Source organism: Acyrthosiphon pisum, chromosome A2, assembly GCF_005508785.2.
Source record: "Acyrthosiphon pisum isolate AL4f chromosome A2, pea_aphid_22Mar2018_4r6ur, whole genome shotgun sequence".
Taxonomy (NCBI): domain Eukaryota; kingdom Metazoa; phylum Arthropoda; class Insecta; order Hemiptera; family Aphididae; genus Acyrthosiphon; species Acyrthosiphon pisum.
The window spans coordinates 52924148-52949261 of NC_042495.1; the positions used below are offsets into that span (position 1 = coordinate 52924148).

General features: G+C 33.9%; 1 protein-coding gene across 2 annotated transcripts in view; it reads right to left on the bottom strand.

Annotated features, from left to right (window-relative positions):
- The window catches only part of LOC100159373 (beta-1,4-glucuronyltransferase 1), a 72131-nt gene extending 47283 nt beyond the window's left edge, over positions 1-24848 (bottom strand). The window contains exons 1-2 of one of the 2 annotated variants that reach the window (XM_029490795.1): positions 24503-24846; positions 15613-15781 (exon numbers count right to left, since the gene is read on the bottom strand). The gene's annotated coding sequence lies outside the window, so the exon portion shown is untranslated. Of the gene's footprint in view, positions 1-15612; positions 15782-24502 lie in introns of both variants that reach the window. The other variant, XM_001942626.5, reaches the window with a different exon arrangement.
- Between the last annotated feature and the right edge of the window lie 266 nt (positions 24849-25114).

Sequence of the window (25114 nt, forward strand, 5' to 3'; positions counted from 1 at the left end):
TTATTTTCTTAAAGTCGCGGCGGTGATGTTAGTGGGCATACATCGCAACTGCGAGAATATAATGAAACGATATGCGCGCGCATTACGCAGCAGCATTATTATTATTATATATTATTATTTATTTGTAATCTCAAAACGGTTTGCGAACGGTTAAATTGATGACCGACTGCTCGTAGATTAATACGTCTCGCGTTCACCGGATTCGCGTACAAGGCAATAATAATATACACATATAATATATATATAGGTAAACAAAGACGAAAGAGTTAACTATATAATGAGTATACAGCATATGTAGTTGCCGTATTTGGCGCATACCTGTAAAAACCAGTATCTGGTAGGTACGAGCTGTAATGAATCAACGATATAACGGTATATAGGTATACGCTAGTATGTGTCGGATTTTTTTCTCGCAAACGACCAAACCAATACGACACGACATAAGTCGCTTGCGCATTATAGAATAGATACTAAAATTTCAAACTCATTTATACTGCGTAGGTATCTATACAGTATACATATATTATCATAATATATACCTAGTCGTGTCGCCGTCAAATTTCGATCGTAATTTGAATTTACCACCGATATAACATCATTATGTTGAGATTACTATACGCTGCGAGTATTTAAGATTTTTTTTTGTTTTTACGTTATATATTATAATAATTGAATAGGTAGATAATTTAATTTAGGACCCGTGAAAGGAACCACGGCTGTCGAAATATTATACTGTCACGATCTCATTCTCCGATCGAACCAGCTCACACGCGTCAATACCTTGTCGAAACAATATTGATATAATATCATACGAGTAAAATTATACATAGCTGTTCACTATGCAGTCTACTTTACTTAATTTACGTATCGTGATATAATATCACTATCACCTATATAGGTGCATTCGTCGGTAATTTTAAAGCATTTATCGTTGTCGTCTGCTTCGTGTTAGAAGTATACGTTTTTGTATTTTATTTATTTTTTTGTTTTATTAAAGACCGTTTCTACTTTCTAGACCATTCTAGATTAATAATTAAACAGAAAAAATAAAAAGAGTAGATATATATATGAGTAAACAGTTGACACGTTAATCTATAAAGTTCATACATTTTTACATTTTTAAACCAATATGAATGACGAAAACAAGGACGGCCTTTACGTATTGGATGACGTCATTGGAGTAAAGAACAGCTAGTGTTATAAAAAACCAAGATATGAAAAAAGGTGTTTTAAATTTATTCTAATGAGGGAGAGAGCAGTTAATTATAGTAGGTGATGGAAGTCATATGCGACTATGCGAGGTCCCGCCACAGTTGGGAAAGGAATAAATCGTATTAAAAACCGTTTGATTGAATGACGTCGTTTAGCCACCCACGCCATGGCATCCAAAAACTGACGGTTCTTTGGATTTTCCCCAAAAATTCGTCAAACCATGCGATATGACCGCGATTTGATTTGCTGTCGCGCCAAGACTTCCGGTGTCCCATTTTAAACTTCCGCGTATTAAACTACAGTGATGGTTTGGGTTTCCGCGTCATCGTATACAGTTCTACACCACACACACACACACACACCGATACGTATTTTTATACTTAAACTTTATACAGTGTACTTATATAACATCGCCTCCACCGCGTAGCGGTCCAGGAAAACTGAGTGCCAAAATTGCTGCGGCCAAATTGACCTTTTTATATTAAACCATGGAAGAAACAGAAGAATATGAGCGCTGTGGTTTTAATTCGGGGCCACACTCTACTTTTGACTTATAAATCAAGTCAACAAAAAAGTTACTGTGACTCTAGGCACTCGGCAGTGTGTCCAAGCGAGTAGAAACGTGCCAAAAATAAACGAGTATACAAATATCTACGACCGCTGATTCACCAGTGAAAAGTGAAATAACTGTAACAATATAATAGTATTAGAATAAAAAGAAGGGTTAAAAGTTGAGACAAAAACAAACACCACAGTGTATGCATAATACGAGGTTAATAATAATAACATCTTAAGCAACGATATTTTTATTGTAAATGTAGGCTAATGACCTAGAAGTTGAAGACTTAATTTCTAGTAAAAAATTAAAATATATTAATAGTAAAAAATAAAATAAAATTTTAGAGCATTTAAAAAAAACCGTAAATAATGAATAATTAATGGAATATAATATTATATGATGCCGTTTCGTACTATATATATTGTAATGATATATTATGTATATTATATACCGTATTTGCATAATTATTTTGAGGTGTTTTGTCCTATTTTTAGATTTTACTATTGATCTGTATTCCGTATAGGTATGTGAAAAATATAATAAGTAGGTAGGAGGAGCCTAACTATTTCATAAATTATAATATAGCGTGCAATTCATAAACGTAATTTTGGGCTCTTTACCGCAAACTCCAACGATTCATTATTATTAGAAGTTTCGTTGTCTGCCCTTGACCAGCGTAGTGTGCAATTTAAAACATTAAAGACTTTAAGGGCTGGAATTAAATACTCGCGTTTCACAATAACACGACTATATAGGTATAGTAAAAAATGTATCACAAATCATATTTTTTAATATAAATCAATATATCTTATATTATATAACATAATAGTTATACAACAAATACACATTTCATATAATTATCAGAATATAGTTTTATAGGCTCGTACGATTTGTAATAATTGCATATTATAATATTATATTGATTATGAAAAATCAAAAATGGCTGCTTTAAACGGAACTTATGCGAATAAACGTACAATTTATTATAATTTATAATCTACGAAAATTTTTATCACATCCATAATATTATAGTCATGAGGTTTATTCATAACACATTTGGAAATTGTGTACATTTTTAAAATCGGGGTCAGATGTTATTAAACCATAATAATCTGAAAAACGAAATAAATGTTTATTACCTATATAGATATAGCTTCACAGCCGTCCGTAACAGCTACTATATAAGTTCTTAAAACCATCGTTAAACGCATCATTAAGTCGGAGGTTATATATTTTGGGGCACTAAAATTTAAACGGCTCATTAAAATCAAATCATCGTTAAACTATGTGCTTCACGATAATATACCAACGTTAATATATATCGGTTTACCTGCATTTTAAAAATCGTGCACAGGTACACCTAAGTACGTATTACTTAACACCATTGCTTCGGTAAATATTATGTTAAACATAATAACATAATCAAATATATAGGTATTACAATATGTATAGTTCTAGGTTTGAAATAAAATTAGAGTTTTCAGACGATTCGCTGCGTAATGAAACATAATCGTAGTCATTTTAATCGATTGAAGTTCGTTACCACCGTATGTTTTCAGGCTGTTCCGCGGTATAAAAAAGAAGTTAATTAGAGTCATGCAGTATAGAAGACATCATAACATTGAAAAATATGCCATGTCAATTTATGCTCATGATGATGTCCTGGCATAATGTAGTATTATTATCAAACGACACATTTCTATTTGGTGAATGAATCATTAAGATTAGCATGCATGAAATATTATATGCGGCCATGCTATATTGGTAGGGCGGGTACGAGGGCGTTAGACTGCTGATAAGATATCGCCGGAAATGGTTTTTTAAAACACGTGTGAGCTTGCAGCGCCTCAATTTTAATCGAATTTTCTGACCCGAATGATTATTGCACACAACACACGACGTGGCACCACGACGATTTACCATTATCTCATAGAATATGAGTACATAATATTATAATCTCTAAACACGAGCTCCTCCGTTAAACCTACATAGTCGGTTTATAGTGGTGGCCTCTGCAACGTAGTCTGCAGATACGTTCGGTCATTGTTGATAATATTTCATTCATCGCACTCGTCGCTTGTCGACCCAGATACGACCCGACATCAGTCTTCGTCGTCATCGTCATCGCAGTCATTCTGCACGCGTGAATTATACACGAACTCGAACTGGTCCCATCGTATAGGATTATAACACGCAGTTAATTTAAAATTATAACCGTTAATCCTGCGCACAGTGTCCTGCAGGCGCGTTGTTCAAGTCTTTCTCATCGAACGTCAACACAAAAAAACAAATCACTTTCGCCAGTCATCCGCACTACGTTCATTCATTATTATCCATAATAATATACACGAGTATTCACAATATCGTTTTAAGACGTGTGTTATAATCATAATAATATAGTACATGTTTAGCATCCCTCCATACTTGACATTTACTGAATTATCACTATATTATATCTCTCAAACGAATACTTCAGACTTCTATACTATACATTTACTGAATTATCACTTTATTATATCTATCAAACGAATACTTCAGTATGACTATGCGTGGGTATACGCTCTGTAGTCAGCTGCAATAAACGATACAATTGGCTACAATAATTATTATCCTTTTTTGTTTTTATTGTTGTTACTAGCAATTTAGGATTTGAGTTTTTTACTCGTATACTATTATGCTAACTCATAACTAGAAAAATGAATTAATGAAAAAGCCTAAAATTATGAATTTTTTTGTGAAACCCGAGATATTGAAATCCTGTTATTTTCAACTAAAATGGTAAATGTTGCGGTACATTATGTCGGTTGAGTACTTTACAACAAATATTGTGGTGAAATTAATTTTTTTAAATAGCTAATTAGTTACAAAAAAAAAAAATCTTTCTATACTTACATCAATGAATATAATTACTATTACCTACTCGGAGAATAACAGAAAAAGTGGGTGTATTTTGTTAAATTAATTAACGAAATTAATTTTAGCTCGAGAATATATTAGACAATCCATCCGGTGTGAATTTCGTTGAAAATAATACGAAACCTTATTTTAAGTTTGATCTTAGAATCTATATAACGACAAATTTCATTGGATAGGTTTTATCTATTGAACGCCATTTTATATTGCTTGCAAAGAAAAACTCATAATAAATTCGTTGAATTTGGAAACGGAAAAGAACGGAAAATTGTTCACATTTTCGGCTCTACCTAAATACATTTACACTATATATTATACACTATCTATATTCTATACCTATATATATATAGACGTATACACTTTACATTGGAGCCAAACGACTGAAATATATGCACTAAATAATACATTAATATTATCGATATCATATTATACGCATTATAATATTATTATATTGGATCACGTTGAAATAATATCTGTGTATACAGTCACATGTATATTATAGCTTACACAAAGTGTATAAACATCGGTGCGGAAAGATAATATTATTTGAATTGTGACGTAGCTGTATGGACCGTAAATCGCACGTGGATACTACAATGGGGCATTTTATTATCTCCTCGGTATACGCCCTATTTTCGCGGATTTCGTAATAAAATAGTAATTAGTACCTATATCTGTATATACATTCGCACAGAACACCGTTAAAAATCTTTTATCACAATGCGCACGGCATGCTATCAATTATTATAATATTATAACCAATACAATACCTATGGAAATAATGAGATATATATATATATATATTAATCAGAACAATATTTGATATATTGCATATAAAACTCTGAACGGGATTTAACATTATAATCGTAAAATAATGTTACCGTATAAAATTCAGAAATCACTCCAGACTCAAGCAAATTCCTCGATAGACAATCCAATCACATTATTCTTGAAAGTACTCCAGTCCGCGCCGTCACGAAATTGGTCATTGTGTAAATCTATACGCGGTAGTGACTAAAAACACAACGGTCTTTGGCTTTCATGTAATAATATAAATTATCAAATACGTACCTATTATAGTGAACATGAGCGTTTTCGAAATTGTATAATCCGTTATCGACATATCATTATCATTATTATGAAGATTTACGGGTGTGCGTGTGCAGTTTTTTTTTTTAAATTAGGCACATATATGCGTACACACCGAAGCGTATTACCGCTCAGGCGAAAGTCGTATAAAGGAACTGCAAATGCAATTAACTAAATTTCGGAAGATGTCGTGGATATATAAGAAAAAAAATTATGCGAACATATGCATGCGCGTGCGTGTAATGATTACTAGAAGACGCACCTCGGGGGGAGAAAAAGTCATGTTCCGGTGAAATTGCCGCCGCGTATACTGCAGGTATAAAATGGGGCAAAATATCGAGTCGGTTGTGTCCGCCGAACTGGTGCAGTGTATTACGCATTATAATGTGGGACGAACGATAATCGTTTTTCCTGGCAGCCAGTGGATATAAAAAATAATTTAAAAAAAAAAAAAACAGTTAATAATAACAAGATTTATATTATATTATTGTGTTGCGAATTTTAAAAACGACTGCTGTACAGCACCAAAATATTACCGGTAAATATATTACCTATATAGCAGTTAGTCTATACTGCAGATTCGAATTTTTCACGTTTCAGACTTCACTCAAACCGGGTCGTGGCTAAAACGCGTCTACGGCTATGGTACGAATATACCTACTTTATATATATATATAGTACAATTAAAACCAGCTGTTATCTGTCCGGTACTAACAATAACGCGATTCGAGAGATATAATAATATTATTCCCGTTCTATATACATATATATATGATATAAACCTTATATCGTATAGGGCCATTTATATAATATATGTATGGTTTATGTAGTGGAGCGAACCAGCAATGCGCAACGGCGCCGTGGAAGCTCTGCAGGATCAACGATGGACGACGAGTGCCAAACACCACTCAAATAATTGGCACGCGCGTATATACCACGACCAAGATTTGGTCCTGAGGCGAACGATAATCGAATGATAACATAATAATAATTATTTAATTATGTTAGGTACTGTCAATTCCCTCGAAGTACGTATAGCGTGTTCAATTTGTTCACCCGCTTTTCGTCTATTTTACCTTTAGCCTGCAGCAATGATCGTCGTATAGCCGCGCTGCAACGATCCTATGGGATCCGCTGTAATATATATATATAGATCCTATATGGTCCTATGGGTATAATATCAAATATATATTATATTAGCAAACAGCGATCGCGATAATATTATTATTACGCACGAGTATACCTTGGTCCTGATATAATATAATAATAGTATACGTATATATAGGAACGTGCAGTGTCTATATGTGTGGTGCGAATGTTATTTGTCCGTCTGTCTGCAATGGGCGCGCGCATGCAGCTACGAAACGGATAATGTACGTTATAATAATTATTATATGTCATGTATACAAATTACAAGGTGATACATATTTTACGCGTAAACATATCAGCAAACATATCGTTTCAAATTTTTTTTTTATTAATAATTTGCAGATGTCATCGCAAAAGAATATTATTTTTGAAAAAATTCCATTTTATTCTTTTATTGATTTTTAAGAATTTCAATTTTTTTCCACAACATAATTTATTTTTTATATCATATTCAGCAGTAGAATATTTTACAGTGATTCCGTTACATACTCGAATTTCCAACGAGTTGTTAATTAATTATGATTTATAAGTACATAATCCATAAACTATATAGATGAACGGAGTATAGAATGATGTTACCTTGAATAATGTTGGTCCAATACTTATATCTCGTATAGATTTTAAGTTAAAACTACCCAATAATCACTGTTTGAAAATTCACGTATTAATGAAATCACTGTAAAATATGAGTATGTTTTGAATAATACTATGATATTAAAAATGTACGCGATTAAAAAAACGTTAAAAAACGAATAACGGTAAAAAGGAGGTTTTTCAAAAGTGTTGTTATCCAATGCTATTGAATCGTGTACCTAAAGATAATATTTTCAAAACAGTTAAGACTTCTCGAAGTATAATATAAGCATGGACACTTAAAATGGATCACCCTGTGTGTCTTGGCCGTGTAATACTGCAGCGGCACGCACAGTACGTCATGTGCTGCAGCGGGGAGACCCTAAAAACCTTGACCGTGTCCGCGGGGAACTGGAACAGAGCGTTACATTATTGCTGGAGGTGCACACGAATAATATATGTATAATATACACAGACACGCTCACACGTGTATATGTGCGGTGGAGGTATATAATGAACGTGTGTGTGTGTGTGGTATATAATCGAATTAAATCTGGGTTAAGTGAACGTCGACGAGTGCGCGAGGAGCGCGGTGTGCGGGGGTTTAGCGGCGGACAACCGCACGGTTTGTGTACGAAATAACACAGTTACGTGTTCGGCGACGATTATTGGACGGACAGCGTGGCGGTGGCGGCGGCGGTGTAGAAATACTGAGGGAGAACGAATAATAATATTAATAGCAAAAAAAAAAAGCAACAGTAAATATTTTTCGCGTGCGCGTAAATATAGAGAAAGCCTGTCGCAAAAACGTCTCGATGGGTGCGGGCGCGCGCACTACCCCTGTGGCGCTTACGACGTCAAACACCCGTCTCGAACAAAATTAAATTTTACAATTAAAGTGGTCTACAAGCGGCGTGCGTACATAGTAGAAGTGCGCTCGATTTTCTGGCGTTCGGTCGGAATCGACGAAATAAGTTGTCGACTCCGGCTCGGAAGGTAGTAGTTCATCGATATTATATATACTTTAAAGTAATGCTGGCAGTGAAATTTCGAATTATCTGTATAGTAAAGGCTGTATATTATTAAACTAAATGATCTTTTTTTCAGAACTTTACAGGGGAGGGGTGGCACCCGTCGACTACCCTCGAATGCGCGCATCTTTGTTTGCCAACAATTTAAGTATCTATTCAGTGCTGAAATGTTCGCACTGGAATAATAATTATACTATATTCGGTTACCGTAAAAATTCAAAAATATATTACAATATACTTACACAAATGTGTGCGTCGCGTGCAGGATGTTCGTTCTGAAAAACGTCGCTTGTGTTTTTTGTAAGATAAATAACTACAATAATAATTATATTATTATTATGCACAATGCACCCCACTGCCACGCGATTAATGAATAAAATAAAAAATCATACTACTCTTACACCACCGTCACTATACATAACCTAAGGTGTAACTCTAGGGGCGATTGGGGGGGGGGGGGATGAAGTCCTCCCACAATTGTTTGAATCCCACTTAGATTTTTAGGCAAATGTGCAGTATACGTGTTATTATAAGTTATGTACCTATACTTATAGCTATGTGCACCTATAATATTTTTATTCTTGCTGTACAATTTAAAAAACACCCTTATGATTGATTTATAAACTTACACAAACAATATTCAATTTTAATATTGTTATCGCTGTGTGGAGGTGACTCTTGACTCTGTTCACATTATTCGACTCCAGCCCCCTCTAACTTAAATGATTAGTTATACGCAATACGCATAGGTATTTTTATGTATATGACGAATAACTAATCATATTGCACTCGACCAGCATAAATATAAATTTGCCCAAGCGTCTTATGTGCACTCGCAAGACATCCGATGAACACATATATTAGTTAAGTGTAATTATTTATGCTGTGCAGTAAATCGTTGAGAATATCGCGAATTAAACCGGTCAAGATAATGTTAATAATATAACACTATATACACTGCAAGAGGACCGGACGGACGTGCAGAAAAATGAAACGCGGATACCATGTGTGAATGTGAGTGTGAGTCGGTCAAACAACACGTGGTCGACCTATCATACATTATTACTACTTGGATTTGATTTTTCGTATTTTTATACTCCCGAAATATTGTACCCCGCAGCACTGTACGACCACAGGGTGTGTAAGTATAATTATTGTAACTCAGTGCAGATTTTTATCAGCTTCAGCAGACCACGTGTTATATATTTTTTTTTACATTATATATTATATATCATCGTAGGTACTAAGTTTGACGATAACGTACGATATTTAAACTGCGGTGTACGCCTGTGGTGCCATAATAATAGACAATCACAACATAATACACGTCATGTGTGGGTTACAGAGATTTTTACAATATCGCATTAAATTTACGTTTAAACAACACGTCAAATCTTCGCGATACACGCCCCTTGGTGAACGTTTATGAGCTTTAGTATTTAGTATTTTATATTATAATAATATAAAATAACAGTAGGGTTTTTTGTATCATATAATATAGTAACACGTACTCCAACCGCCTTTGTTAAGGATTTTTTTCCCTCCCGATATTGCTGGCTCATACTGTCTTATCCCGCCCTAATATTGCACCATTCACCTCGTCTCGTTTTATCTCTTTTTCCCTGTTTCACAAGCACATATTAATAATATACAATACATTATATTGACATATTACAGCTATATAAATTACAAAAAATTGTCTATCTCGATGTTTGCGATTTTTATTGTTGACGAACATGTGTTTTATCACTCGGTACAATTTTTTGCAAAGTTTTATTTCAGTGGGTGTATGGAATGTGTACCAGCAAATATTGTCAGAGCTAATAATATTACTAACACATGGATGAATCATCTCACTCGGACTTCGGAGCAATAGAAATACGCATCACAAATCACAATACTATTATATTATTAAGCGGAGGACACTGTTGATAGTGAAAAGTGTGTACATTTTCGTACGTATAATTTTCAATCGAAGCGTATATCTTAGTGGGTGTAATATTATATCGTGCTCAAATATCTTTAAAAGCTTGACCAGTGAAGCACAAAATTCCAATAATATCACCAATAAATATAGCACGCCAACGGGTCGTTGGTGACTTATTGCGTCACTTACATCTAACTAAAAATATTATTGAAGCTGACGTTTTAACGGGATGTGCGATTGGACATGAAATAGTTTTTTTTCCAAAAATACCAATATTCCCAAATGATTTTCTGGTACGATTCCGGAGGTTAGGTACTTATATAGTTTCCAATAAAAGTATGTTTCAATGTGACAAATATAGACAAAATTCGAGGTACATTGCGGTGTTGTTCTGGAAGGCGGAAATAATATTGTTTTTCACATATTCCCGTACTTGCATTGGTCCAAACTAGAGTTTTCCAAACTTTTTACGGTACGATTAATTTTGGAAATCTTGGCGACCCATAAGTCACAACATATTGATGACCGTTTTTTTTTTGTTTTATAGATGTTCGTTTTCTTTGTGATAACTGTTAGTGTGGCAGATCGTTGTGGTGACACAGTAACCCCGTCACTAGTACACTCGTAATCGCGTTTGTGAATAATAATAAAACAATTCAATAGTTACATGGGAGCTAAACTGCATTTATACGAAAGTATAGATTCTATAATAATTTACTAAAATTAATTATTGTAAACTATATAAGATCGCGACATCATATTTTGCACTTTAAGCGTCTGACAGATTACCCAAAATGGTTAAGGACGATAAATCGTATAGATTATGATATAAAAATATTATATGAATATTAACATAAAATTATGTATGAAATACATCGTAGTTTTGTTTCGAACGTGATCAGTGCGTTCTACTCTGTATTCTAAGCAAGTATTCTATCTGTATTCTATTTAGTGCCTATTGTTAATAAATAAATATAATATTCGATAACGACAATCGTTACACTATATAATATTTTGTTCAGTAGGTATATATAAAAACTCGGATTTTATATAAATTATATAATTTTTAGTGATTATTTTTTAAGCATATTTTTAGCAATTTCACACATGTGTTTTTGAGAATATTTCGTAGTCATTTTTTAGTGCATTGACGACTTTTTGGGACGTAAATATAGACCCATTTAAAAACATTGTAATATTATAATTTAGGCCGCGGTAACGATTCCATAAAGGATAGGCATATAACATTATATTGACTCAATCGGTACGTTGGCATGGGAACATTTGGTATATAAAAAAAAAATGGTGAACCGAAGCAGGTATAGATACATTCCCGGTATATACCTGGTGTACGGTTATATATTATTATAATTACACGCAGCTCGAGACGGGGTTCGTAAATTTTCCGTACCGCATGTGGTGCAGAACACGATCGACCACGTTGGCGGACAGCTCACGCGAAACCGTCACTCGATGTGCCGACCGCCATCGCCGCTGCACATAATATTATATTAGGGGATGATTGTGTTCATATAACGCGAGCGACGAAAAAACGTGGTCGAAAACGCGTGTGTTTTTCTGTGCGTGCGGGTTGCTCCGAAACCATAAGTCGTCGTATTATAAATAAATACGTTATATATGTTATATTATTATTAAACTATTTACCTTAGTGTCGTACATACTGCGGATAGCCCCCCCCCCCGTAAGAGAAATTAATAATAAATAATACGAATAATAATAAACCAGATCCTGTATCAATTTAATATTATACCTAATATAATATACTCGAATTTACTCTGCAAATCTTGACGGGAAAGTAGAGTGGAGTAAACTCTATTTGTGTTAGTTTCTTTAGTTTTTTTTTTTATTATATTTTATATAATCACACAGACTTGTTGTAACAGCTGCTGGTCGTCAATTTTGGAATGTTATACGTCGGTTATACGTTAGTAAGACCGGAACAACTGCACATATTATATGCATGCGGGACGACTGTCTTCACCATGTGCGCGTCCCATAGTTCAAGTGACCACTATGTAATATTTTTTCATGTCAATTATTCGATCATCGACGAAGAGGGAAAACAATCGTTAGGGCCGTACAACACAATATAATATAATATTAATCTACAAAAATAAGTGGCGCGTCTTACGATTCCCGGGGACGGACGACCGGATATCCACGCCGCGCCACAAATCGCACACAATTCGCGTACATAAATTGCTGCGTGATGTGCATTATTATAGTATATAATAAGATAAAATACAGATATAATACGACTGCGATAATTACGGGTCTAGGCGCGCGACGATTATCTGTCGAAGGCTTCCCGCGGTGGACGTACTCGTCGTTACGTATTATAGATATAATAATATAATCGCAATTGAGATTTTCAGTATATAATAGTACGCCAAGACTATATATGTGATTCGTGACGGACAACACGACATTCGACTTCCGCGTCCGAGAGTATCAGAGGTATTTACCCATTATTATATAGCGGTAGATATAGTACCTAATATATAATATTATTTAAGTATTATATTGTATAGATGCAATCGATGACTTCGGATGATTGTGCAAGACATTCGATCCGCGATTTTGCGTGAGTGCCTACTCCCGCGATAAATATGACGTATTGGTATAGGTAGGTACTCATGATTAACACCAGCTGAAAGAGTCATTAGTCATTACAATAATATTATTATATGTGGTGCCAATATCCATCATAGCCGCTACTTAATCGATGCACCAAGCCGCGTTGGGTTACACACGTCTGTGTAAAATTAAATAATTATCAGTGAGAACGTCATTGAACATTATCGCGCAACGAATGCTATGCGCCAGTGTTTGGAATAAATACAATCTTGATTAAATTTAACTAATTAGGCACTCATTAAATATTATAATACTGTTGTACCTTACGCGCGTGTCTCAACGTACAAATAATACCCACTCATTTTGATAATGCAACTTAAAGCGATTACAGTACCATTTGAATGAACCTGGAAAAATGCTCTATCGATAAGGGTGATTTATGTATAGAAATGCGGTGCCTGTAGTAAATTATAGCAATTAGTTTATTAACACTCGGCAAACCTCAAGGTTAAGTTAATTGCGAAACAATAGCGATTCAATTATTTTTTTTCAAGTATTAATTTTAACTCGAATATGCAAGAACAAATTATTTCCCCAGTAGAAAGCGTTTTTATATTAAATTATATTATATTATTATTAAAAATACAATAAATGTCATGCATAATAATATTTATAAATTATAATGTACCTACATACTATGTATTATATATTATATTATCTAGGTACCGTTGCCAGATTCACTAACACATCAAAAAGGTGCAGGGTTAAGTTAACATAATGTGACAATTTGTTTATTATATAGACACGAAGTTTCCTATTCGGCTTTCCTGTTCGAATGACGATGGACATTTTATTTAAAAACAAAAATCAATAAATGCCTATGATCAGTTACGATTTATCTAGTAAACCGCATATAATGGGTACCTTTATATATAGCTTATGTATGTGCACCTGTATTGATATTATGATAAACTGTTGTAGTAATATACACAAGCGTATAAGACAAATATTTTGATTTCAATACTTCCTCATATTTGAAGGACAAAAATAATAACATTTAAAAATGTTTTGGTCACGAAACATTTAAGTTTGAGATCCCCTATTCTCGTTTTGACGAATATAATAAGAATTGTATGAAGTAAATCGCGCGTTTATCTTGTTTTCAATAATATACGACGAAAAAAATTTAATTTACAATATGTTTTGAATAAATTATTGTCATTTCAATATTATTTATAATACATAAGCAATGCAAAAAAAATAATTTGAATAAGAAAAATAATATTTTTGTAAAATCTCCAAGCGTTGTATACTCAATACACACACACATGCATATGCGTCCTACATATATTTGCTTGGAACTGATCATAATATTATTTATATCATATTATGATTTAATATTATTTAAGTACCTATATGAATGTATTCAATAGGTATGTGACTTCTTTTCGACACTTTTCAATGAAATAATGGCGAGATGCGTCCCCTCAGGGGATTTGCGGCTTTGCGTCGCATCTATATCTATATTAAGCACGTCAGTTGTGACGTTTTAATAGTATATATTTAAAGAAAAAAACTTAGATAATAACTGAGTAATTTTAGGTTGATCATAATATAAGAAGACATGCCATGAGTAGATCGTTAAGTAGGTACTTATTATGCATCTACCGAGGCATCTACATAAATAAGTATATTATGTTTGGCATAATTGAAATATACAAAAATAATATTTAAACCAGAATCTGAGGTTGTTTAAAATATATAATAATTGGCACTGTTCAGTAAAATACCAAACACAAATGATATTTGGTATATATTATGGGTCAATCAATATTTGATAGTTAATATTACTATATCTAAAACCTAATACACGTATGTCCATTTGTATATAATATATCTTTATAATTTTTGTATACACTGCGTAAATAATTTTTCAAACATTATAATATAGTTTTCGTATTTTAAGGTATAAGAACGAAATTAAGTAGTAATATATAGGGTTATGTATCAGGTTACGACGACTACATATATTATATAATATATATACAAACGTTGATGAAACTTAAATATATACGTGGATATATAGTGTCCTGAAATTTAGAGAATTAGGCCAAGTCGTGAATTCTATGATCTCATAGTTAAATCAAACGATATAATTACAACGGGATAAAATCAAAAAAATTGTCTGAAAAGTAATAATACCTATTGCGTTAGTATGCATATAACGGATTCGTATTGTACACACGTATTAATCATAAGAAGTTCTAGTAAGGCGCATATGCAATAGTAGATACCTATATTATAATAGTGTATTGTCGGTGTATTTGCTTCATAAACTTAACTACCCATACTGCATAAATTACGTAGGTATTTAAAAGTTATTCGCTAAAACGTATTTGTGCTACATAATAACATTATATGGGTAGGTACTATATTATAATTGAATTCACAAATCTCTATTTAATTAGTCTTTACATTAAAAGCTTCGAAACTGAACAAAACTTATCATAAATGTATAGTACGAATAGGACTATAGGAGTATTATTTAAAAAATATAATACCATCTAGATGATTCTAATCTGTATCGTCTCGATTGAAGATAAACTTTGACGGAAATCCGACTAGTGTTGACTGTTGACGACCGAACTGATTATTATAAATTGCAATAAAGCTTTGTAGCCGCCAGCGTCTTCCACCAGACGATCCACGTGACACATTCAAAACGGTTACCTATCATTATTGGACATACAAAATTAATAGTTTCGTACGGCATTCGCTTACAACGAAAATCCCATTTGCATTGCTTTGAGGACGAAGTTATAATTGTACAAAGTATAATATTTTTCGTTAATGCAATCGGCGTGCTACATAGGCAATATGATCGGATATGAAACCGTCCAATGTTTACACTTCTTCTACATGCTCATAATAAAATGTAGGTGCTCGCATGACCGAAAATTATGAAAAAATTAGTGAGTGTGTAATGTTTATATCATAGGCTTATAAGTACAAGTACATTGATTGTATAAAATATACCAAAAACTTGAGACCATCTAGAGAGAGAAAGAGAGAAAGAGAGAAAGAAGTTCAACGACATTTTTATAAAAATATAGCCGTGTATACTTTAGGTATGCACAGGTATATCCGGGTATATCTTTTATTCTAACAATGTTGACTCTTAGCTCTTAAAAATACTTGAGATTTTGAAATAAACATATTTGAAGTTTGAAGTTTCACCTAAAGACTAAAGTCACCAAACATATAGGTACATACTTTTTTAAATGCATTAATTTATGGGTGTATATTGGAAACGATCGATATTGATAGAAGTATATGTACCTATATAATCTATATCCTTTTTTTTAAATTTTGTTTTTTACCTGCGTTTTTTATGCATCACATTATTTTATGTAATATAATTCAAAAAAACTGCCGAGCCCTTGAACTTTGACACAGTAGCCTTTCGGTGGGCCACACTAAAATGGCAACGTGTTTATGTGTATATAAATTGATGTTTTATACAGTGCACGTGTATTATGTATACTGTATACCTATACACTCTACAGTATACTTCTACATTATAATAATGCAATATCATAATAAATGTATTTGCAAATAAATATGTACAAAATGTTCCGTATAATGTATCAGTATGCGGTCGTGTGCTTAATATTCTATGGGGATGTGGATGGTGCTGGGGTAAGACGATATGGTAGCCGTTATGTGCTTATAATATTTACCTAGGTGCCCTTTCCCGCCGTCGAAGGGAAGCCAAAATAACTTCCCCCGTTCGCGCCTTTTGGTCTTAGTAGTGTGCTACCTACCTCATTATAGTGTATTCTTTATGTGGAAGAGTCTTTAAAAAAATAAAACCGTATAGGTATATAGTAGAGACGTGTTTGGACGTCGTACACCAAACAGCATAATCGAACGGGCACGCCTATAATATAGTGCCATTTTAAGTGCGGTATATATATTATATGATATACCTAACGCCACACCGGTACTATACAGAGGTATAATAATGCAGGTTATAGTTGTTGCTGTTTATGATTGATCTAAGGACGTATCCGTTCTATTTGTATAATATTATTCCAATCTCAATGCAAAAATTCGTTAATCGTAACAACCGTCAAAAAGTTCATGTTTTGGAAATTTAATAATATTGCTGCCCTTAAAATTAGAATTCAATGAGTATTCAGCAATTAAATTAACAATTTTTATACATTATTTTAATTAACTTCCAAAAAGTTAAATGATTTTATCCAACCATATTTGAAATACTTGGTTCCAACTTTTACATTAAGTGTGTATACCTACGTGAAAAGTAGATTTCATCTTTTTATTTAATTTTCCACACCCAACCTATTATAATATAGTGTGATTATTTAAGTTTTTTTTTTTTTAATGAGACTTTTTTCCGTTCCTCGGGAAAACATGAATCAATTTCGTACAATTGTTGTAATGTATAAAATAATAGATATCTATAGGTAACTTCTCACTTTGATAAATTATAATATTCCTATATAAACCGTTATGTAATTTGGTAAGTCATCCTTGAGACGTTATAATATTGTCGAACTGTTATATAATAATATATAATAGATAGATAGTAATATTATATATTATATTATAATATCTGAATGTGGCAGTATACGTAGGTATATTATAATATTTCCTAGAAAATGAACTATATTCCCGGTATTGTTATGTAGCATTGTACCAGGGTGTCAGATACATCGTATCTAATTACCACTTTGGATGCCAATTGAACTTTAAATATTATCTCCAACGTGTAAGCAAAATATGTAATTTATTATTTAATCAGACTGTACAAGATGTATAGTGTAGGTATGTATAATGTAATAATATACGTTGTACATAACACACATTTAAATATATATATATCTATATTTGTATTTTGTATGTATACCAAGTAAAAACTAAAAACCTGTCTAGACGACTTAAATGTAAAAACCTTGTTTATTGTTATTCCTTAAAGGCCTGTGTAAATTGATTAAATATATGATACACTGCCTTGGCAACATTACCTGCGGCTCGTGGGTGGGGATGTGGTACTGTTTCTAACATTTCAGAGAAATACTCCGTAATCAATTTATATTATTTATTATAGGTGCATAGTGTATTACCTATTATATATTATGTATAAACTTGATTACGACCAACACGTACGTATGGTTAAGGTGTCGATGAAGGGTAATTATTTCTTAGACGCGCGCGAGCCAGAACTCTTTATAGTGACGTTGATTTTAATTGAAAGAATGTTATCGCTCATAACTGCATAATATTGTACAAATATGTTATTAAGTGTATGTACAAGGAAATGGTTATTTTTGTATTGTGCGGGTGTGTATTATAGGTAACGAAGTGAGTAGTATATGGGACTCGTGAAAATAAATTCCTTTCGAGTGTAACCATAATAGGTTATACATTTTATATTCGCGTTATCATCCCACGGGTTTTATTTTAACACCCGATATGCAGAAAAAAACGATAAAAAGGAAAATATTGTAATGATCTTTACATTTTTTTGTATGAACATCGATAAAGTGGACTACGGGTTCATTCGGACATTTTTTTCCTTAAATAATATCAGTTTTTGGTACCTACAGCGTTCAATTTTGATCAAAAAATCTAATAATAAATATAGATGTAAACTTTTTATATGATGGAGCTAATAAAATATAATCAACTAAGGATAAAGTGTGCACATTTTATTACTATGCATTTCACGTTGGAAAAATTTAAAAGTGTAGGTATTCTGTGTGACCTATATCATCATGGCCGACAGGTGTTCGTTTCGCGGACAACTTTACCTAATTCGCCGTAGGAATATAGACGGCTATATTATTATATTATACTATTGAACTATTCACAGCAGCTACAGTGATTGAGGATTTATAGTAGTTATAATGAAAATATTAATAATAGTGTTTAAAATAATATTTTATAGTAGTAATAAATGATATTCGTAAAGCATTTATATATTACTTCATTATTCAATATCTATCTCTATATTAATGATTTAAAAATACCGAACAAACTTTTTACAATTTATTTTAAACATTGGAAGCTTTTTATATACCTGCCCAAGTAGCTGTTATTATATTTTAAGGTGTTTACTTTTAGTAATATTAGATATTCAATTCTCGTGTTATATTTATGAATGTCTAATAATTGGATTGTATTGTAATGTCTGATTTTGTTTAATTACTTATATGCTAGATTATGTAGGTAATATGATATATATATTTTCATAGTATAGTGTTTATTGCTCAACAGTTAATTTTTTTATTTCAGAGTATAATTTATTGTTTGCTTGGGAAATATCAAATTTTAGTGTAATTTGGTCGTCATAACCTGCCCGGTCAGAAGTTACAGAAATACTATGACTTACTGCTGTGACGTATTAAATATTATACAAACAGAAAAATATTAATATCCTCTACGATAAAATATACTGGAACAACCACAATATTGCGTATAGCGCCGGTTTAGTCTGGTATCGAGTATTGTGCGTGGGCGTGCGTGTGTCAGTGTGCCCAGTGGTGACATAACACGTATTATACATTACGCGCACTGGACGGAATACGATAACAATGAGACTGGACGTCTGGACCGGACGAGACAGAAATACGGCGTGAGGCGGGGTGAGAGCGCTGGAGATTTAGACAACAAAAACGCAAGCATAATAATATACATATATTGTGTAGGTAATTATTAGTTAAATAATATTATAATATAATGCGTCTACGAATAATATAATAATCAGGCCATTTCGCAAACGCTTTATAGGCTTATATATTATTATAATCCAAATAACGATGATAGTTGTACCTAGTATGTGACGGTCGTCGAAATAATATAACAAAAGCGAATCGCGGCCGGATGCATCTGAGACGCGAAAATCTGTATAAAGACCCGGGTTTGAGAAAACATCACGGTCGGCACCGATAATAATAATAAAATATGCATAAATTTATGTAACGGAAATGTTTTCTCGTTTTATAATACAGCAGGTAGGTATTGTATGGATGATGTGTATTGTAATGAAAACGGTGGATAGAAGAATGTTTGTTTATGTGCATCATATTATATGTGTTGTTATTATTACTATAGTATATACATGCATATATATAAAATCATAAGGAGAGAGAGAGAGGGTGATCACGGCAACCGGTTTTCGGAAACACAGAGTACACCTATGGTGTATACCAAAGACATGTATATGATATTATGTTTAGGTATAATATGCCGACCACGTGATATACACTTTCTACGCACTGCGCACCCGGACAAGGAATTTTCGAATTTCCTATCCGTCCGGCGCAGACGATAACTAAGAAGTCGTGGATGAACGCCGGAGTACATACGGGTCATTGTCAAATGTTTACGCCCTCGGCACAACGGTCAGAAAAATTATTTGTTAAATAGTTTTTGCTAGTGTCGGATAATATATCGAATATTCTACCTTTTCGTACGTGGTGTACCATGTGCAAAAAAAAATAAACCGACTCTGTGGACTCCGACTCGCATTGAATAAAAGACGACCCATAAAAATTAAATTTTCTGTTCTTTTCAAAAAGGTAAAATTGAATTCGACGAACCCATCGCCGTTTGTAAAATGTGTATCATATATGTTAACTTAGTAAAAGACACTATACCCTTCGGACGCCAAAACCGTACGTACAGTTTATTATTATAAGAATCGAAAAAAACACCCACGGCGGCCGGCGGAATACTAAAAATTTAACTGCGATCAAACATTTTACGATGTCGGAATTAATTATTTTATAGGTATAATACCGTTTAATATATTCCAAGACGTTCGCATATTTATGTTAATCGCGATATATTATAAACGATAATGTAATTCGTTTGATCTATTGCCAGCAAGTTCGTTATTAATTTCTACTATGATAATACACACAATACGCTCAATAAACAACACACAATATAGGTATTTGTGTGTATAGGTAGGTTTAGTACGGGTGAGAAACAAAATCGTTGAATTGTTTCGATCATATTATTATCGTAGGTACCTACTTATGTCATGTGCATAGATATAAACTGTAAGGACTAAAAAATGTATGTAATGAAATGTATAGCTTCTCCTTCGTTAGAAAAACACCCCCTCGCTCAGTATTTGTATTTGCATGCCTACTCAATACTTGTCAAGGACACTGGGGCAATTGGAAAAAAAAATAAAAACCGTCCTGTTAAAAAAAGTACGTCTGGTCACCAATGTCACCATAATAATATTGTATAATATTATACGAATAACTAACGACTGTAGTCTGTAAGCGGTGTTGCCGTGTTGGTGCGGGCGGTGACTGAACGGGCTCGTTTATCGAGACGGGTTGCTTCGGAGTGCGTATAATGTGTGCTGTGTGTAGTGTGTACACGTGGTAGCCGCCGATCGAATCGTTTGACAAAACAGAGTATAATAATAATATTGTACCGAATGTTGGCAGACGGTCACAATATATTACGCACGGCTGAAGAGTTATTTTAGAACGGTGCACTATAATAAAATAACGCGAGTACCGCGGCTGGTCTTTGGGTTCGATTGCTGGAGTGGAGAGACCGGTCGCGCCGGAAAGGGATATATTAATATCATATATATTATATTATACATATACGCGTACAGACGTACTACAATATATTATGTTTTATGTAGTATACGTGTGTGTGTGTGTGTGTGTGTGTGTCTCGCTTTATTTGTTCTTGCTGCCGCATTGAGAAGTCTGCAGAAATGTATATAGACAGAAATCCGGGCTGTGAACGACATCTTTCTCAAGTAGGTATAGGATATTATTATTATTACTGCAGTTTCGTGCGATGAATTTGTTTCCGAACGGCGCTCTCTTGCGCCACATAAATACTAATGCATAATAATGTATTAATGTATTATATATACAATGTACGTGCGTATTATCAAATGTCTGTTTGCACGTCGTCTTATACTGCAGCAGAGTCCTGTGTATATAGGATCGATAAGTTATAATACGATATATATTGCGTATTTATGTTACGTATAGGACGTATAGGATGTGTCCTACTCCTACTGTACCACATCTACACTCGAGTGGCGTTTTTCTGTTATTATTTTCTTAAGATTAGCCGAGTGAAAAATATGCCTTTTGATGTCAGCCTTCATCCACACCGCCACAAATGACGCTACTCCCTACACTCGTATATAAATGTTAGTATTGTGTGCAGCCGAGGTTATATATTATACTATGTTAAATTTCGATTTTTATTATAGTTAGGTACATACGACATATCATTTGTTGATATATATACCTGATATATACAAGTGTATAGGGCCTGTCCGATGGCGTAAACCTATAAATATAATAATAATAATAATATACTATATAATACATATTATGTACGTATATATTGACGATACTTATGAAATCCACCCCCTAGGTGACAGCTTGCTTCTCGTCGAATAAGAATATACCGTCATATACACACACAATCACACGACACATAGCAACCAACGACAGCAAACCGATTGTTGTGCGCGCGTTTGTAATATTATTATTATTATTATTATTTAGGTACAGCTAGGTTGGTTGCGCGTATAATACAGTCGATCGATTGTTGTCCACGCGCGGCCAACTAAAGGTCTCTCATACATATTATTATTGTTATACCCATAGTCTATACATAATATGCAACTTGGGGTCGATTTTTGTATTTACATATGTCAGTAGGCTCGTAAATAATATCCGCTCAGTTTGTTTATATAGGTATATAGCATGTACCGTGTGCGACGCATTATGGAAATGCGGTAAAATCGTAAAAAATATAGCTAGGCATTGTATGCAAAACGCTAATGCACGCGTATAAAAACTCACCTGGAGCGCTTTATTGTTCGTTAAAAAAATATATATATATTATATTACATTATATACATTTTTAATGGAAAAAACTCGAATATTTTGAAAAAGACTTATTGCTATTCTCTCCGGCACTGCGGTGGTTGTTAGAAGTGTGGAGGGGTCAGAGGTTCAGATGACGGTGAGGTAGTATTGGCGCCATGGCAAACGGTTACCGGACAGCTGACATATCGCAAGAAGTCCGCAATGCGTGAATTTCCGCGTCGATTTCCGCGCGTGTCGTCCAGCGATCTCTCGCCCGCTCCTCGGCTACCACAGCGGTATTCGAAGGCACGTGTACCTCTATACGCATTCGCAAACCATCGCGTAGGTACATAAGCTACGACGATGTCGTTTGCAATATACAACTATATATATATATATACGATACTACATAAACACATTAGGCCGATTACGGGATTTTTATAACTACAGACCATCGCTGGGACGAGGATTACCACGCGCCGCACTAACACAACTCATAATATATATTATATCAAGGCGCTCTGCGTTGTAATTAATATTCCGAGCGCAGCGCCACGATATAATTAAAGTCGACGAATTCGCGTGCGAACCGAATAGCCACCAGGGCTGGGTGTCACGCGATTTGCTGATCCGCTGTGGGGGAGAAAATGGCCTTTTGCCCTTTAGTCTGTACGTCCGATGCCGCAGACTTGGCGTTAAAAAAAAAATCGTTGAAAACATTAAACTTTATATAACCAATATTATTTTATTATACGTATAACACCCGGTATTCAACGAATAATAAATAAAGCGTCAGCGAGTTATCAAATAAACGAGATATCGTGTTTTATGTATAAATTATACATTAAAGTGTGTTTTGATTAGGTAAGTATATTATGAGTGACGGAATACGAAATTTTAAAATTTATACCTATATAAAAATGTACATGTGACAAAAAAAGGCTATATAATCCGTTGATCTTATTAGAATTTAGAATATGACGGTTTTCTGATGAAACTAAAATTTTTGATCGTCCAAAACAATGTTCAAAATATATATTTTTAGGACAACCGAGTAAACCGTATTTCACCTATTATTAAAAATCGAGTGATTGGAATTTGGAACACACAAGTGAAATCGAGTAATCTGCACCACTGCATCCATTCAAATATAATCAATTCAAAAGTTAATTTCCAATTTTGCTCAAACGAAATTTACAAAACAATACGTTTTAGATATGTGCCTATAATTAAACGAGTGTGGGTATGTAAAAAAAACAATTGACAATAATGATTAGACGTAAAAAGAGTTGGAATTTTATACGCGAAAAAAATAAAAATAGTTCAGCAACAATTTATTTAATTAATCCAAAATGAGTATAATAAATTACGACAAACTAGAAAACGACGTGCCTACATAATACGGCGATGTGGGTAGGTAAACATCTGAAGATGAGTTTATATTATCGGCGACTAGATAACAAGTATTCGTATTATAAATACCTATATAGTACGTTGCGGGGAATCTTAGTGAATGATATTTTCGAAAATTTATTACAACTGGTTTTTAACTTACCGACGACGTATACTGCTGCGTTCGTTTCTAGCACATAAAAAAAAAAACCACAGAAATTGAAAGAAAAATATGACGATAAAAAATTCGCACCGATCCGCGTGATCGAGACGACACTTGCACAAAAACCGAAAATACTATATTTATACCGTTGATTTTATTATTGAAATATTTTAAGTTGTATTATTATTATTTTATTGGCGCTGCGACACTTGATGGTTGTCGGGTCTCCGATAGCGACGCACTACGACTGACGACCGTGTCGTGTGTGAGAGCTACAGACGAGACGCGCGCTCGTTCCGTGACGGTGTGTCGGCGACTGTCGACTGTCGAGTGTCTGCGGCACTTGGGCACTCGGTGGCGGCGGCGGCGGCGGAGAACGAGGACGCCGGCCATGTGTTGAATACGGTTCCGCCGCCGCCGTCGCGGTCGTCCTCGGGCTGCGCCGATCGCGCTGCAGTTGCTCCTCTCCGGCCGCCGCCGCAGCAGCCACCGGCCACCGCACCACCCTTTGACGATGCACCGGCCGTAAAATAATATTATTATAATATAATAATAGTAACAATATGTACCAGTGGTAATAGTAGCGTGTAACGCCTCCCCCCTCCCCCCCAA